The following is a 19,037-nucleotide window of genomic DNA, read 5'->3' as shown; positions in this document are numbered from 1 at the left end:
TGGGGAGACAGGACAGAAATACTTGCAGATACACACAAAGGAGGAGAGAAACAGCCTGGTCATTGGTCATTAAATAGTTAGGCATTAAAAGAATAAATCTAATTTTGTTGAGCTTGTCAGCAAGTACTTTGCAATTACAGTAATTGTTAAATACATGCTAAATAACATACATAGAACAGAGACTATGATACTAAACTTTACAACTACTCCTACATAATAAAAGCAAATTGTCCCCTCCACCGGGAGTTCAACTGGGAGTTCGACTAGGGAGCGGGGCTGGCTAGCCAACTGCCTGCGGCCCCTCCCCCTGGCCAGCCACACTCTGGCCAGCTACAACAGGTGGCCAGGGGAAAGGAGGCCCCAGCTGGCAACCGGCAGTCACTAGGGACTCTACCCACGCACAAATTTCAAGCACTGGGCCTCAAGTTAGCTAATAATAATCATAATAGTAATGATAATGGTTTTTGTTAACGATGATGATGATGATGATGATGATGATGATGATGATGATTTTTTGGATCAGAATAAGGCAATTCTACATACCTTAAATCCATCAATTTAATTTAAATGTCACAGAATTCCCATTAGGTTAGCAAAACTCCCATTTGGTTAGTTAAGTGATTGGGCTACAGGTAACAGTACTGCTCATGGCCCAGTCTCTGACCTTGTTTGGTTTTCTTTTATACTGTCTTATCTGTTACCTTGTAAACTGGGCCTGAGGCTTTGGGCCTTGAGCCTTGAGCCCAGGATGGTAGGAAATATATACAGACTGAGTTTACTGTCCCATGTAAAGAACTGGGGGATACAATGCACAAAGTCCAAAACCAGAACTTCCATTTAGATGGGCCGCTAGATAAAGAAGTGAATAAAATATGTGTGGCTAGGTGGATCTGAGAAATGAGGGGCATCCATGTCAGCATTAAAGGGTTCAGAGTAAGCAGAAAGAAAGCTGAATCTGGAAGAATTTCAAGAGTCAGAATTCAGAGACTTGGAATGTTTTGTATACCTGGCAATACTGTGGTCATTAGGAAAAGGATTTTTAAAAAGAGAATAAAGCAAAACCCAGAGAAAAATGAGGGTATTGATGGTCTTACTCTACCTACCCAAGGACTTATTGTATGCATCAAAAAAAGAAGGACATGTGAAAGCAATTTTATACATTGGTATACACAGTATACCAATATTCATTTTTTCTAGAATTATTCAGAGAAAATTATAATGGGTTTTTAATGCTAAAGTTGTTTTTGTGTTTTTAATCTTTATTGTTCAAATTAGAGGCCCGGTGCACAAAATTCATGCACTCCAAGCTGAGCGGGGGGGTGGGGGGTCGCATCCCTCAGCTTGGCCTGTGCCTTCTTGCAGTCTGGGACCCCTTGGGGGATATCTGCCTGACAACTTAAGCCCGATCCCCTAAGCCAGGCCTAAGCCGGCGGACATCCCTCTCACAGTCCAGGACCCCTCACTTCTTATCGCCCCCTGCAGAGGAGGCAGAAGAGGCTCCCACCACTGCCACAGTGCTCACCAGCTGTGAGCCCAGCTTCTGGCTGAGTGGCTTCCCCTGTGGGAGTGCACTGACCACCAGGGGGCAGCTCCTTCATTGATCATCCACCCCCTGGTGGTCAGTGCACTCCCACATCAGCGACCTGTCATTTCCGCTGTTCAGTCGATTGGCATATTAGGGTTTTATTATATAGTATTATTACATATATTCCCCTTCCCCCCCATTGACCTCTTCTGTTTTAAAATGCATCATTCTGAAAGTTGTCTATTTAAATAAGGAAAGGTTTAATCCTCCCTCCCTTATACTTTGCAGTCACCTTGTAAATATTTACATCATACCTATGTTTGATAGGTTGATTTTACATATGACTTAATCATTTCCCCATCTAACATTTTTAAAGGTACTTTTTGCTCTTCCCACCTGCATTTTCAATGCCAAAGATATCCATTCAACATAGTAAAATCATACACAGCTCCTATCTGGAGTGGAAAATCTGATTGGTAGTCTTTATCATATTCACAGTGTCATGTTGCCCATGAAATCGCAAATCATTTCAATGCATTCAAATATTCTTAATTCTATACTGCCACAATTTCTTTCACATACTATGACTTTTATAAATTGTTTTATCATCAGGTCAACCTTTTTTTTTTTTTCTCTTCAAGACCATTCATATATGAACAGAAAAAGAAAGTACATGTGGGCTTCCCAAAACCTCTTTGTCTATATATATATATTTTTTTACTATCTCTCTTCATCCACTTTCAACTCTGAACCTGCAAATAATTGTTGAAGAAAATATATTTAACACAGAAAATATATAATTCACTTGAATGTCATAAATACTTAGAAGACATAGTCAGGAAGCATCAACACATGGGTAGGCTAGGAAATACAAAATAATGATTTAAAATCAAGGCAAGCCCGGCTGGTGTGGCTCAGTGGTTGAGCATTGACCTATGAACCAGGAGATCATGGTTCAATTCCAATCAGGGCACATGCTCGGGTTGTGGGCTCAATCCCCAGTGTGGGGTGTGCAGGAGGCAGCCGATTAATGATTCTCTTTCATCATTGATGTTTCAATCTCTTTCTCCCTCTCCCTTCCTCTCTGAAATCAATAAAAATATATTTTTAAAAACTAAAATAAAATAAAATTGAGGCAAGCTAAACAGCCCATTTTCCTGTCTAGATGTGGAGACTGGCCCTCATTTTCTGTAGATATGTTTGCCTTATGTGACTGTGAGCTCAGTATAACTAAAATATCTCAGGTTGTAAGAGAAAGCAAAAATCCTGATTAGCCTACAGAAGTAAATATTTTAAAGGGTGCAGCCTAACATCCTAAAGAAGGACAACATAAACTCTAAAGCCAGTTCACCTGGGTTTGAATCCCAGCAACCTTATTACTCAGTTTTTTGACCATTAAAAATGGACTAGTAATAAAAATAATAGCTCCTATTTTATAGAGCTACTCTGAGTAGCAAATGAGTTAATACTTGTAGAACATTTTGAAACATGACTGACACATATAATGATAATTAAAGAAAAATAAGTCCAACAAAGTTTAAAATATGGAGTAGGGGCATCGGTGTAAAAACCAAAGTGAAATTGTAAATTTTATTCAAGCTGCATATTATGAGTTTTAAACCCCTGATTTAGGGGAACATGCCTAGGGGGGAAATTATCTTATTCTGTTCTGCTTCAGATGAGATAGATCTGAAACCTGTGAATGGAAGACAGAGGGAAGTCTAATTTGAGTCAAGATCAGAAGCTACTTTTTACCAATTAGATGTGTCTAACAGTAGAATGAACTGCCTAAAACACTAGTGAGTTCCCTGTCACTGAATGTGGTTCAAGCAGAAACTGCAAGATAGATTGTCTTTTGGAGATACGATAAAGAGAATATCTGTAGTGTGTAAGGCCTTAAAAAAATGATCTCTTCCAACTCTAAAGCCATGAATCTAAGAAGACAAATATCAGAGAACCGTGGCAAATGGAATGCACAGTAACTAGGGGCAATGTTGGCCCTTTATACTGGTGTCTCCAAAAACGTATAAGCACTTTAACAGCTGATAGTGCAATTTTGAAAATAAAATGTATCTTAATAAACACTGTCTTTATAATTATTCAAAGTGTGCATATGCCCTGGCTGGTTTGGCTCAGTGGATAGAGCATCAGCCTGCGGACTGAAGGGTCCCGGGTTCAATTCCAGTCAAGGGCATGTACCTTGGTTGCGGGCACATCCCCAGTAGGGGATGTGCAGGAGGCAGCTGATGGATGTTTCTCTCTCATCGATGTTTCTAACTCTCTATCCCTCTCCCTTCCTCTCTGTAAAAAAAATAAAAATAAATAAAAAATCAATAAATATAATTTTTTTAAAAAAGTGTGTGCATACATTTTGGGGGGACACCCTATATAATCCACAATTAGTAGTTAGTTACATCTGTGATCAAGAAGGCAGAGTGGAGGGATATTGCAAAGGATAACCATAGGTGTTTGTTGGACTCCAAAAAAGTCCACTATGGGGTAAGAAAAAGCCATAGACTGAGAAGGGTGATGATCTCAGAACCCACTGCACAGGTGAGGGGAGTGGGGAGTAAGCTAAACAGGGGGCAACTTCCCAAATAATGCCAACAACCTCCTTCTGTCCTCCTCAGCCCTATTTATATGATAACTATGGCCCTGAAACACCTTCAAGAGGCTGCTTGGCTTCTGACAATTATAAATCTTTTCCTTCAAGTGGAAATTGATGGTGGTTGAATGAAAGGTAGATTGGGGTGATAGAGAATTGACAGTATGTCACCAAGATGAATGGCAACCACAATTTTGCCAAGGGCAAGTACTACATCTTGTCTTCATCAAGGGTTGAAGGAATACATTTGTATACACACTCCCCTCCACCTTCCCCTCCACACACAAAAAAAAATTGGAGAACTACACTATAGAGAGAGGGTTTTATTTGTCTAATTTTTTTAGTTTACTTTAGCAAGACTGGTCCTTTCCAAATAGCCTTTCCTAATAATGTGATCATTTAAAAAGGAGATGATTTTTAAATTCAGTTACTTTGCTTTTACTCTGGCATGCCTGACATATTTTAATTAATGTTTTAATTTCAATACAAGTATTCTGAGTTTCCAAAAGTTCAATTTTAAAGAAGATTATGCACCAAACCTAATGGATTTTATAAAACAAATACATTACCAGAGAATATTTCCTATTGTTTACCTACCATAGCCTTTTTCTGATAAATTTGCAAATTTTATTATTCTAAAACAGTACTCATACGTTTTCTAAATGCTACAAAATTTTAGAACTTGGAACATTTTAAAGACCTTAACCCATGTTTTAAGATGAAAAGGGTGAAAGCCAGAGAAGCAGCTAGTTCAAATTATAATGGTTAGTACGTGGCAAAGCCAAGAATTTGACCCCGAATTCTGATCTCAGCCTTTTTTGTTGTTATTGTGGCATACTTTTTACACCACAATAACAACAAAAATGCCTGTAATGGCGCAAACATTAGCTGAGTTTCCAGTAGAGTCTGTAACATTGAAATGAGTTTTAGGAACCCAGTAGAGTAGCTTCCTGTTGCCAAGATCTGTCACAGCAAAAAGGTGAAACAAAGTAGCTCTCAAAGGGATTAATAAAACATGTGAAGAGTGGCTATCATAATCTATTGAATACAAAGGGACTCCGAGATGGGCTTCGTTGAAATATCAAAGTGGTGAGCCTCCTGTTTGTTTATTTAGTCTTCTGTTTCCTTGCCTGAGGAGATATATCAGAGAAGATATTGCTATGATAAATGTCTGAGATTTTTACTGCCTCTCTTTTCTTCTAGGATTTTATGGTTTTGAGTCTAACATTTAAGACTTCAATCCATTTTTAGTTTATTCTTGTGTATGGTGTAAGAGGTTGGTCTAGTTTCATTTTTATTTGTATGTATCAGTACAATTTTCCCAACACTGTTTATTGAATGAACAATCTTTATCCCATTGTATGTTCTTGCCTCCTTTGTCAAATATTAATTGACCATAAACATGGGGGTTTATTTCTGTTCTCTCTATTTGGTTCCATTGATATATATGTCTGTTTTTATGCCATGCTGTTTTGATTACTATAGTATAGTTTGATATCAGGCAACATGATTCCTCTTAAAATATTTTTGCACATCAAAGGAAACCATTAACAAAATGAAAAGGCACTTCTGAACTTAAGAACATATTTGCCAATGAAATATCTGATAAAGAGTTAGTATCCAAATTTATAAATAATTCAAACAAATAAACATGAAAAAACAAACAAACAATCCAATAAAAAATTAGGCAAAGGATCTGAATCCACACTTCTCCAAAGAGGACATACAGATGGTCAATAGACATATGAAAAGATGGTCAACCAACATCATTAATCATCAAAGACATGCAAATTAAAACCGTAAGGAGTTATCATCTCACACCGGTCAGAATGGCTATCATCAATAAATCCACAAACAACAAGTGTTGGTGAAGATGTGGAGAAAAGGGAACTCTCATGTACTGTTGGCAGGATTGCAGATTGGTGCAGCCACTGTGGAAAGCAGTATGGAGTTACCTCAAAAAATTAAAAATATAACTGCCTTATGACCCAGCGATTTCACCTCTGGGAATATAAATGAAACACTAATTCTAAAGAATATATGCACCCTTATATTTATGGCAGCGTTATTGACAATAGCCAAGATTTGGATGCAGCACAAGTGCTCAACAGTCGATGAGTGGATAAAAAAAGGCTGTGGTACATTTACAGAATGGAATACTATTTGATCGTAAAAAAAAAAAAAAAGGAAATTGTATCTTTTGAAACAGCATGGATGAACCTGGACTATATTATGCTAAATATAATAAGCCAGTCAGAGAAAGACAACTACCATATGATTTTGCTTATATGTGGAAGTTAATGAACAAAATAGAAACAGACTCAAACACAGACAACAGTATGCTGATAACCAGAATGAAAGGGGATCAGGGAGGTAAAAGAGGAAAAATGGGGAATAAGGGGTGATGGAAGGAAATGACTTGGGGTAGTGAACACACAATACAATACACTGATGATGTGTTGTAGAATTTTATACATGAAACCTGTATAATTTTATTAACCAATGCCACCCCAGTAAATTAAAGAAAAAAGTGATGAGTCTAAAACAATTATGTTATGTGAAAAGAAAGAAAGCAGATATTATGACCTTTTAACCTTTTTTTTCTTTTTAACAACTAGTATGTAGCAGGCATGTACTCTTATCCCAAAGACATCCAACAACTATTTCTTGAGCACTTGCTCTGTGCCAAGCACATACCTACTGTTCAATGCATTGGGGGTATGAGAACAACAATTAGGTAGGTCTCTGTTCTTATGGAACTTTATTTAGTGGGGAATAAAGATGGACAACTGTCAAATAATTAAGCAAGAAAACAATAACAGGGTAAGAGTTATACAGAAAATAAATATGCAGTGATAAAATAGAAAATACTGGGTAGAAAATTATTTTGATGGTCAAGAAAGGTCACTTTGAGGAAATGAATTTTAAGTTCCCAAACCCAGGGAGATTTCAGCCGTGCAGGGATCAGTGGAGAGCATTCTGGCAGAGGCAAAAGTTAATACAAGGTCCTGCTACATGTATGAGTTTGGCACGTTGAGATGCATTAAAAAAAAAAGCTGATGGGGCAGAGTGAGAAAGCAAGAGGAAAGAAATATATTAAGAAGGATAGATAGTCAGGGCAAAGATTTCAAAGGGATTTTTGAGCCAGGATAAGGAGTTTGCATTTTAGTATAGATGTGGAGATGGATGTGTGTGTATGTTTGTGTGAGATAAGTGTTGGGGGGATTCTGGAGTGTTTTAAAGGAGAAAATGACAAAATCATTTTAAAGATCACTCTGGTATGTAGTGGATGAAGAGTGAGATGAAATTCTGGGGAGCCAGGGACCTTGTTAAGAGCAGCAGGAGACAGGGGTTATTTGATCTAGAGAAGTGTTCTCAGTGGGTGGGAAGGCCATTGCCCCAAGGAGACATGTTTGATGATCACGAGTAGGAAAGGGAAGATTGCTGCTAGCACCTAATGGGTAGAGGCCAAGGCTACTGGTCAACATCCTATAGTGCACATAACAGCCCCTACGAACAGAGTTATCCCGTATAAACAGAAACAACTTTGTGGGTTATGACCTGTGCAATTTCATGGTCCCAGCCCACACTCAGAAGGTAGCCACACTTTGGCTCAGTGGATGGAGCGTCGGCCTGCGAACTGAAGGGTCCCAGGTTCAATTCCAGTCAAGGGCATGTACCTTGGTTTCGGGCACATCCCCAGTGGGGGGCGTGCAGGAGGCAGCTGATCGATGTTTCTCTCTCATCGATGTTTCTAACTCTCTATCCTTCTCCCTTCCTCTCTGTAAAAAATCAATAAAATAAAAAAAAAATAAGGTAGCCACACTAGATTTATTATCCTGCTGTTGCTGCCTTGAAATTCTGAATAATTTTGTCTTGGATTTTGATTTGTGAGTGAAGTCCATTGGGACAATAAAGCATGCTGTAGATCGAGGAAGTATGTGCAATAGGCATGTCTTCTTATTCAGAATGAATTTAGATTGTGTACATATCAAGAAGTGAAAGAAAAGTAGATGGGATAGCTTTTTGCAGTATTTCCATTGTTCTGACAAGAACAAAATGCATATGTATGTACAGGCTGTGAAAGGGTAATTGTGTAATTTCAATGATTCCTCAGATAAGTTAAATATTCTTATATTTGCATTTAAACTGGCACTGTATAATACAAAGGTGAATGGCAAAATTCATGCTAATAATTTAACATTTTAATTGTTCTTTACTAGAAAGACATTAACTAGAAAATTGCCACTATGAGAAGAAAAGAGATAGATAGCAGAAGAAAGAAAAGGTTTTATACTTAAAGTAAAGACACTTAATCTCTCATGCCACATTGTTCCTTCATTTTGAACAATGGATTCCATGTTTTCATTTTGCACTGAGCCCTGCAAATTATGAAGCTAGTCCTGGCTCCAAATATCAATACTGTCAAGGTTTAGAATTCCTGGTCTAGTGGGTGTCAGGGAAGATGAAGAAAAGTAAACAGAGATGAGATTTGTTCTGGAGTGAAAGTTGAAAGCACTAAGCAAAGGCAAGGGACCGAGGATAGCTAGTGTGGGGCTTGAGTAACTGGTACAGTAGAGGGAAATCATGTGATGATATAAATCATCCAGTTTTGTCCTACATCAGTGATATGAAATATATGTCAGTTTTCTCATTTTACAAAAGAAGGATTAAACTGGTTGTCCAAAATCCCAAAGCTAGTAAAGGTAAAATCCAAAGCCCTTGGAGTTCAGAGAGCATGTCCTACGGGTTCTTCTGCTTCCCATAATTAGAGGGAAGCACGCAGGCTGAATGAAGCTCACCTACAAATCATGACGCGAATTGTGAATGGAAGCTGTGGGACAGAGCACAGGCTCATTCCTTGTCTGCTCTGATCTGTGGATTTTCCTGCTCTGCTAGCGATGCCAATAATGAATATCCCTTTCACTATGTCTCCTCAAGTCATCTGTCTCCCAATATTGCATAGTATCTTAGAGGATAGCTATAGAAATTGAGAAATATGAGTGTATAAAACAGAAAGTATTTGCTGTGGCTTTTCATTATATTATGTTCTGTATTTTATATCATTCATATTTTTCTTTATAAACTCCTTGTCAAATATTTGAACAGTCATTTACTTTACATATAGTTTGCAAGAATACTGAATATAGTATCAAAACCCTAAAAAATCACCCAGACATTTTTCTCTATAAAATTCAAAGTACATTAATATATTGGAACTTCTGAAAACTCATTCTAAAATGTCACATTTCATTAGACATACAACGATGCTGAAATTTACAGCTTTAAAGACACCCTTGCTTATGTTTTATTATTTATATATGTTTGAAAAAAATTGATATTCTAATTAAAATACCCCTTTAAATTATACATGAATTCCTTATATTAGAAACAGGAAAATAGCATAGGACATTGAAATGTGTTTATGCCAAGAATTCCATAATTTAATTGTGTGGTAATGAATGTTTCATTATTTAACTTATGCTAATTTTTTAACTGTCTCCACCTGCTTATTTAGATAACCAGAGTCTGAATTTTTGTCTGAATATTTGGATCAAGCTTTAATAAGCTGAACTGCCTTACTCCTTTTCTCAAAATCGGTTATTTCTCATCAAGCACACTGCTGAGAATTTTGGCTGAACTTATTAGTTTCTCAGCAGAGCTTTCATTGTCCCAGAAGTCACAGTAAGATTCATTCCAAGTCAGAGCCAAAGTAAAGATATTAGTTTTATTTCTGAAATAAGCTGGAGAAAAAAAAATCTGGCAACTTGTATTAATGGTACTTAGTATGCTCCATTTTCATTTATTCATGTTAATGTGTCTGCTCTCCCACTAGGCTGTGAAGTCTCTGTGAGTAGGGACCATGTCTTGTCTCTCACCCTGCCTCCCCTCCTTTGTAACATCCTACTTTTTCCAGGGCTTCCCTAAATGTCTGATAAATAGAAGAATATTGAAGAAAATCATCACTTGCATAAATAATTTAAAAAAAAAACACCTTTGACAGTTACTTCTCATTCAGGATGATTGGGATTAAAATGAACTAAAGGCAAACTACAAAATTGCAATCCATATCACAGAACCACTCTTTCTAACAATGCTCTTAAGGAAGAATGAGACTTAACATTCAGATTACAGGCTAATGTGTACCCATGGTTTTGTTTTTGTTGCTGTTGCTTTATAAAGATGTGACATTAGGGACTACTCAGTTGGCATATCTGAGTAGCAAATAAACCATCTGCAATGAGAACAAGGAGAGATTAATACCAGGTCTTCTGGAATCAAAGAGCCTAAGATCAAGCACCTGCTCCTCCATTTACAAGCTGGGTGGAAGTGGACACGTTGGCAATTCTAAGCCTGTTTTCTCACCTGCAAAATATAGGTAATAATAAAAATATATATCACAGAGATGTGTGATTTCCAAAATTTAAAAATAAGTCTGGAGTACAATTTTAGACATACTAAGAACTCAGTAAATGTTAACTCTTAATTCATTTAGTATGATGATGAGCTTTTTAAAAAATTGTTCAGGTTTCAGAATGAATTCTACCTCCTTTATTAGCTCTTCCTTAGGACTCTTTCATTAACTTTAATTTATCTCTTTCCAGATGTATACAGCACATTTTTTATTGGAAAAGGACTTGGGCACTTTAGAATTTTCACATCTTGAGTTTCTTTGTAATTGTTTCATGGACATAGCTCATGTTTCTTCAATATTCTTTCTTTGTTATAAGGAATGACGGATTTTTTTTTTTTTCAAAGGGGCTCATGGCAGCAAATTCTCCAAAAAAGGACAAGATCTAAATTGGTTGAGGTGATTTTTTTGACACTAGGGGCCCTGTGCATGAAATCGTGCACTGGGGTGGAGGGTCCCTCAGCCCAACCTACCCCCTCTCACATACTGGGAGCCCTCAGGGGATATCCTACTGACGGCAGTCTGGCCTCCCTTTGTGGGAGGCCACCAGGCTGATCAGGGGAAGGCACCAGCCCCATCACCCCGCTGCTGCAGCCACTGCCAGTCACCACAGCCACCAAGGTGTTTTCATCAACACGGACTCCAGTCCCTTCACTATGAAAAAATGACAGCTTTCTTTAGGCATTTTCAAGATGTGTCTTTCATAGGATATGACATTTCTTTCTTTCTTTCTTTTTTTTTTTTTTTTATCCTCACCTGAGGATATGTTTCCATTGGAAGAGAAAGGGAAAGACAGAGAGAAACATCAAAGTGAGAGGAACACTTTGATTGGTTGCCTCCTGCATGAGCCCTGACCTGGGCCCTGGCCAGGGAGGAGCCTACAACCTAGTTACATGCCCTTGACCAGAATTGAACCCAGACCCTGCAGTAGGCAGGCTGAGGCATTATCCACTGAGCCAAACCAGCTAGGGCAAGATATGACATTTCTTAGCCCTCCAACAGCAGACCTTCATTTTTTTTCTCCAGGAGTGTGGTGGGAAAAACCCTAGATCACCTTTTTGGATTATTATTACCCAAGTTACTAAGAATATTACCAGTGGCATACAGGAAGCTTAGCCAATGAGCAGTCAGAAAAGGTGTTTCCTCTGTAGTTCATACCAATCACTGGCTGTGCCCTGCCCAGGCCTAAAGCCTCTGGCCAAAGCTTTAGGCCTGGGCAGGGGACCCCTAGCTCCCTCTGATAGCCAGCTCCACCCCTGTCCAGGCCTAAAGCCTCGGGCACTGGGCAGGGGACCCCCAGCTCCAGCTTCCTCCGATCACCAGCTCTACCCTTGCCTGAGCCTGCCCAGGCCGAAAGTCTCTGGCCAAGGCTTTCTGCCTGGGCAGGGGACCCCCAGCTCCCTCTGATCACTGGCTCTGCCCCTGCCCTCTCGATTCTGATGGCAGGCTTAGCCCTGCCCAGGAGCCCCCTGGCTCAGGCCCTTCCCAGGCTGCTCAGGTCCCACTCTGGAGCCTACCTCAGAGTGACCTGGGTGCCAGAATGTTCCCGGGACCCAGGCGCTGGGGCCTATGTATGCAAATTAACCACCATCTTTGTTGGGTTAATTTGCATACTGACTCTGATTGGCTATGGGTGTAGCAGAGGTACGGTCAATTTACATGTTTGTCTATTATTAGGTAAGATGGTCCAACTATGGGAAGCTAGAGGCTAAATACCAGCCTTCTTCTAGGGAGCACCAATGAGTGTAACCGGAGAAGCCATAGCCACATATTGTCACCTGGCATAAGGCCATTAAATAATGAAAGACAAAGAGAAGCAGATTACATTTTTAAAAAAGAAAAAGAAGAATGGGAAAATAAAGGGAAGATAAAAGAAAAGGGAGTAGATGTTGCTGAGAGTCATTTTTTCTCTGATCCTATGGGGACACTGTCTCTGCTTTTGAGGGTTCACATTCATGTAATCAACAAGTCTTACAACAAATCTAAGTTTTGCTAAATTCCTCATCCTCCCAACCCCTGCTATGGGTTCACAAAAAGATTCTGACAGATGCCCTATGGTAAGAGGAGATGTATTTAAAGCAAGCATTTTATGTGAGATAAAAATGTGGTTCACATTATGTCCATGAGTTAATAAGTGTGTCATTATTCCTAAAAGCTATCTTTACTTGATCATTGTAATCCTTTATCACCTGTTGTGATAATGATTAAAATCTCATATCTTCTTGAGATTCTATCACACCCACACTTAGGGAGATATCTTCACTTTTCAAAGTCTCATCCACGTTTTGTATACTTCCTAAACTCAAGCCAAGAGTTTCCTCTCCTCTCCTACTTTCTGTAGTTTCTATTGCTCAAACAATACACTTTTTCCCATATCAAATATTCTATCACTATATGGAATAAATTTTTTAAACTATATACTCTTGAGACATTCTCATCCCTACATAGAATTCCTGTTGTATGTTCTGGACTAAAATAGAACATAAAATTCATTGAATGTTTACTCTGGGTCAAGTATATATTCAGTGTTTTCCATACATTATACCATTTACTTCTCTCACACACTCTAAAAACCTATGAAGGAGGTATTATTATTAAAACCATTTTACTAAAAAGAAAACTAAGACTTTAAGAAGTTTTCTCAAGGTCACATATTAATAAGACAGAACTGAATATTAAAGTGGAGTTATCTATTATGCTATATTCCTATTGTAAAGAACAAAAATCATGTGTTAAGGGTGATGATGTTCTTTGTTGAAAATCATGTCCAAGATTAGAGGAAGAACAGAAAGCAAGAAGTTTGAATTAAGATCCACCTAGATTTCTAGGAAGATCAGGTATAAATTTCATTCTAAGGGACTTATATAACTGTGACTTTTTACCTGCCTTTTTTTCCTACGATTAAAAGCCCTCAAAGAGCTATGTACTTTCTTCAGATGAATTGGGAGAATTTGTGTAAGACAACATTGCTCTTCTGAAGTCAGACATAAATGCAGGGATCATTCTTTCAAAGCAATAGGTGAAGGTCCAGAAAGGTCTGGTCAGTCAGCATCTCATATCTGTAGGGGGAAGTCCTATAAGTCAGAGGAGAGAATAGTCTGGGACCACCTGGGACCCTGCTAGTGCCCCTGAATGTGAGAAACTAGCAGCAGGTCCTTGGAGTTCTACTTTCTCCCATCCTATATAATAAAGAGGTAATATGCAAATTGACCCTCATGCCCTCACAAGATGGCTGCCTACGACCAGGCCAGCAGGGGGGTTAGTGAGGGACAACCAAACGACTGAACAAGCAGGCTGCGTGGAGGAACCAGGCTGGTGGGGGGAGGGGGGAAGTTGGGGTTGACCAGGTCGGCAGGAGGTCAGTTGGGGGCAACCAGGCCAGCGGGGTGGGGGCAGTTAGGGGCAACCAGGCCGACAAGGGGGTCAATTGGGGGCAACCAGGATGGAGGGGGGCAGTTGGGGGTGACCAGGCCAGCAGGGGGGGGGCAGTAAGGGGCGATCAGGCTGGCAGGCAGAGGCAGTTAGAAGTGATCAGGCTGGCAGTGGGGGCAGTTAGAGGTGACCAGGTTGGCGGGGGAAGGGGCAGTTGGGGGGCAACCAGGCCAGCAGGGAGGGGGCAGTTGGGAGTGATCAGGCCAGCATGCAGAGGCAGTGAGGGGCAATCAGGCCACCAGGGGGGGCAGTTAGGAGCAACCAGGCAGGCAGGCAGGTTAGCGATTAGGAGCCAGTGGTCCAGGATTGTGAGAAGGATGTCCCACTGCCTGTTTAGTCCAGGATCCGGCCTAAACCAGCAGTTGGACATCCCCCGAGAGGTCCTGGATTGGAGAGAGTGCAGACTGGGCTGAGGGGACCCCCCTCCATGCATGAATTTCATGCACCAGGCCTCTAGTACAGGGGTGGGCAAACTTTTTGACTCAATGGCCACAATGGGTTCTTAAACTGGACTGGAGGGCCGGAACAAAAGCATGGATGGAGTGTTTGTGTGAATTAATATAAATTCAAAGTAAAGGAGTGGAGGGAAGAGCAAGAGAACCGGATAGAACAGCCGGATCCAGCCTGCGGGCCGTAGTTTGCCCACGGCTGCTCTAGTATCATAAGCTTATTCTGTCTTTATACTTACCTACCATATGATCATCCTATATAATAAAAGCGTACTATGAAAATCGACTGAATGGCCAAACAGCAGAACAACCATCTGGACGACCATCTGGATGACCATCTGGGACCATGCTATGACACCCACTGGCACCTGGCCAGCCAAGACAGATGCTATACGATTGGTTGGGGGCCTGGCCATCACTCCATGATTGCCCCAAAGTGGGAGGCCCAGGCCACTGACTGGCCAGCTGTGGCAGGTGGGTGGGGCCTCCCTCTGCAGCACCCTGGGTTCTGGCAGCCAGAGGTAAGCCAATACCAGCAGCCAGGGGAAGAAGGCCTACTCTTGCAAGAATTTTGTGCATCAGGACTCTGGTTACTCATATAATAGTCAGTGCTATGAACTAAATTGTGTCCTTCAAAATTCATATGTTGAAGTCCTAATTCCCAGTACCTCAGAAAGGTGTTTTATTTAGAGATAGGTTCCCAAAAGAGGTACTCAGGTTAAAATGAGATCATTAGAATGAGCCCTAATCTAATATGACTGTGTCCTTATAAGGAGAGGAAATTTGGACACAGGAAGGTACAAGGAAGACCATGTAAAGACATAGAGAGAACAGACAACTATAAATCAAGGAGAGTGGCCTCAGAAGAACACTACCCTGCTGACATGTTGATCGTGGGCTTCTCTCCCCCAGAACTGTGCGAAAATAAATTTCTGTTCTTTAAGCCTCAGAGACCATGGTGGTAATCTTTAATTACTTCTCGGAGACTAAAGAAGTAATACAGCCAATCACGAGCTCTAGAATTAGAGCATCTCCAGGGAAAAGAGTGAGCTTTATATGTCATTCACCAGCCAACTAGTATAGGCTCTGGAAGGTGATCAGTACTGGATGAATGATCAATTAAATAACCATCACACATATTACTGTGTCTTCCACTGACCCTTCTCTAACAACTAGCAAAACCACAGAAATGCTTAGTGCCCCTGGAACTGGGCAATTTTTTGCTTATTTGATTATTCTTTCCCACTATTCCTCTTGCTCTTTTTCTCTTTTCTTCAGATGCAAAAAAAGTTCTTACATTGGCAAAGATGGGGTAAGGGTTGGATCCTGGAGTTTAAAGAATTCCTGATTGCTTTTCCCCTTATGATTGGAGGATCTTATAGGAAAATCAACTTGGAAAAGTCTCACGGACACTGAAGAAATATGTTGAGAAATTCAGTTTTGGCTAGGAGAGGAAATAAGACTTTAGAAAAGGGGATGTAATGGGAGATTCAATTTACAGTGAAAACTGAGGTCTACTAACCATTTGATAATTGGTTCCTTTATGTAGTATTTATTATGGACAGGTAATCTTTGTGGTGTTTTATACTTCTTAACTTATTTAATCCTCACAACCCTTAGAAAATTACAATCATTATTTCTATTTTCATTAGAATTACAAGGAGGATACATAACTTGCCAAAATCCATACTACCAGGAAGGAGAGAAGCCAGCATTAAAACCCAGGCATCTGGGCTCCAGAGTCTGCGCTCACAACTCTTTCATCTCTATGGCATATATGGTTTCTATAGCTAGTCCAGCCTATCAGTTATTCTTTGATTTCAAATTACTAGAAGCCCAATACACGAAATCCGTGCATAGAGGTAGGGGGGTCCCTCAACCTCGCCTGCACCCTCTCACAATCTGGGACCCCTAGCTCGTAACTGCCCGCCTGCTCACTCCTTACCACTTGTCTTGCCACTCCTTAGTGCTGCCAAGGAGGTGGGAGAGGCTCGGCCCTCCCGCTGTGAGAGCACACTGACCACCAGGGTATAGCTCCTGCATTGAGCATCTGCCCCCTGGTGGTCAGTGTACATCATAGTGACCGGTCGTTCCAGCAGTTCCATCGTAATGGTCACTTAGACTTAGATATAGATTAGAGATAGAGAGAGATAGAGATGATAGTGCAGTGAAAGCCTAAACTCATACCTTATTGCATATACTTATTTTATAAATAAAGCAGTGTTCCTCTTAAGCAATCCATTGATAATCCTCAAATAAAATTAAACCAACACTTAAATCCAATAAATATAACAGCATGTTTCATTTGCTGATCTGTCTCTGTGGAGCAAACATGGATCTTAATCTTTTCATGAACTCTCTTCACTAACCTTTCCAAGCCTGCGAGGTAGGGATTATTTTCCCAGTCTTACCACTGAGGAAACAGAGACTCAGCGAGGCTATTTAAGTTAAACAAATACACAGGCTAAGAAAGTGGTAGGCCAGCTGCAGCTGAGACTATAACTCATGATGTTAAACACTCCTCAAGATTCATTTAACAATTCTTATCAGTTTACATGCATTTTAAAGTTTCAGTTCTAGATCAAGTGCCCCTGAAATTTCTGTCAGACACAGGTGTAGATTGTGAGTTTTTCCAGAAAGTTCATTGTCCAGATCTACCTCAAATCCTAGAAATCATCCCAACTTTACCTAATATGAAGCTAGGTGCACTGTCATTTATCTGACCATATTAAGAATGTGCCTTTGGCTTATTCCTTGTCTCTTAGTGTTGGCCTCATGACTCCTATGTGATAAAATAAGCATTTCCAGCACTCCATCATGGACTAAACTGAAGGTGAAGGCAGTACAATGGGGAAAATAAAATTGCCCTTGGAAGATTAAACTACAAATCTACACCTTCTAAATGAGGTCACAATCAGCTTAAGATATAATGTTCTTTTTACAAAAACTTTTTAAAACCTAATGGCCCCAAAGGCTAGCAATATTTAACTGTGACCACATCAAAAGCTGTATTATTTACATCACTTGTCTATCAGAAAAATAGCTTATTTCATAATAGAACATGGGAGTAGTAAGTAAGCAGAGACAAATTCTGGCAATGTTCAAGCAGTGCCCTGAGGGAAGGGCTCCTAATTAGAGTCATCTGCATGATCTGGGTAATAAGCAGTTCTTTAGGCAAATGCATCAGGTTGTGATATCTGAAGGCACTTGAGTATTCAAAACAAAATGAATTCAATACTGTGAAATGATCACTACAGGAAGTCTATCATTTGTTACTATATATAGTACAGAATTTTTTCTTGTGAAGAAAACTTTCAAACTTCACTATGGCTTTTTAAAATACATTTTTATTGATTTCAGAGAGGAAGGGAGAGGGAGAGAGAGATAGAAACATCAGTGATGAGAGAGAATCATTGATAAGCTGCCTCCTACACATCCCACACAGTGGGGATCCAGCCTGCAACCTGGGCATGTGCCTCGACCTGGCATCAGACAGTGATCTCCAGGTTCCCAGGTTGATGCTCAGCCACTGAGCTATGCCAGCCCAGCACGGCTAAAATTCACTATGTTAGCAACTTTCAAATATGCAATAAAGTATTACTAGGTATAGCCACCATGCTGTACATTATATCCCCATAACTTATTTTAAACTGGAAATTTATACCTTTTGACTCCCTTTATCCATTTTGTCCGTACTTCGCCCCCCAACCTCTGGCAACCACCCATTTGTTCTCTGTATCTATAAGCCTGTTGTTGTTTGCAGAGAGCACATGTAAGTGAGATTACATGGTATTTGTCTTTCTCTAACTTATTTCACTTAGCATAATACCTTCAAGGTCCACACATGTCATAAATTGTAACATTTTTTTCTTTTATGTGGCCCAATAATATTCTATTTTGTGTGTATATATATGGCACAGTTTCTATATACATATTTATTTATTGACTAGAGGCCCGGTGTGTGAAATTCATGCACAGGGATGTGTGTGCCTCAGCCCAGCCTGCACCCTCTCCAATCTGGGACCCCTTGAGGGATGTCTGACTGCCCGTTTAGGCCCGATCCCTCTCACAATCCAGGACTGCTGGCTCCCAACTGCTCGCCTGCCTGCCTTCCTGATTGCCCCTAACCACTTCTGCCTGCTAGCCTGATCACCCCCTAACCACTCCCCTTCCAGCCTTATTGATGCCTAACTGCTCCCCTGCCGGCCCAATTGCCCCTAACTGCCTCCCCTGCAGGCCTAGTCACCCCTAACTGCCCTCCCCTGCAGACTTGATCGCTACCAACTGCCCTCCCTTGAAGGCCTGGTCCCTCCCAACTGCCCTCCCCTGCTGGCCATCTTGTGGTGGCCATCTTGTGTCCATATGGGGGTAGCCATCTTTGACCACATGGGGGCAGCCATCTTGTGTGTTGGAGTGATGATCAATTTGCATATTACTTTTTTATTAGATAGGATAGAGGCCTGGTGCATGGGTTGGGGCCGGCTGGTTTGCCCTGAAGGAAGTTCTGGATCAGGGTGGGGGTTCCCTTGGGGTGTGGGGGCGGCCTGGGCGAGGGGTCTGTGGTGGTTTGCAGGCCGGCCATGCCCCCCCAGCGACCCAAGCAGAGGCCCTGGT

This window comes from Plecotus auritus, assembly GCF_963455305.1.
Source record: "Plecotus auritus genome assembly, chromosome: 5".
Lineage (NCBI taxonomy): Eukaryota > Metazoa > Chordata > Mammalia > Chiroptera > Vespertilionidae > Plecotus > Plecotus auritus.
The sequence above is the reverse complement of the archived record's forward strand: the minus strand, read 5'-3'. Positions refer to the sequence as shown.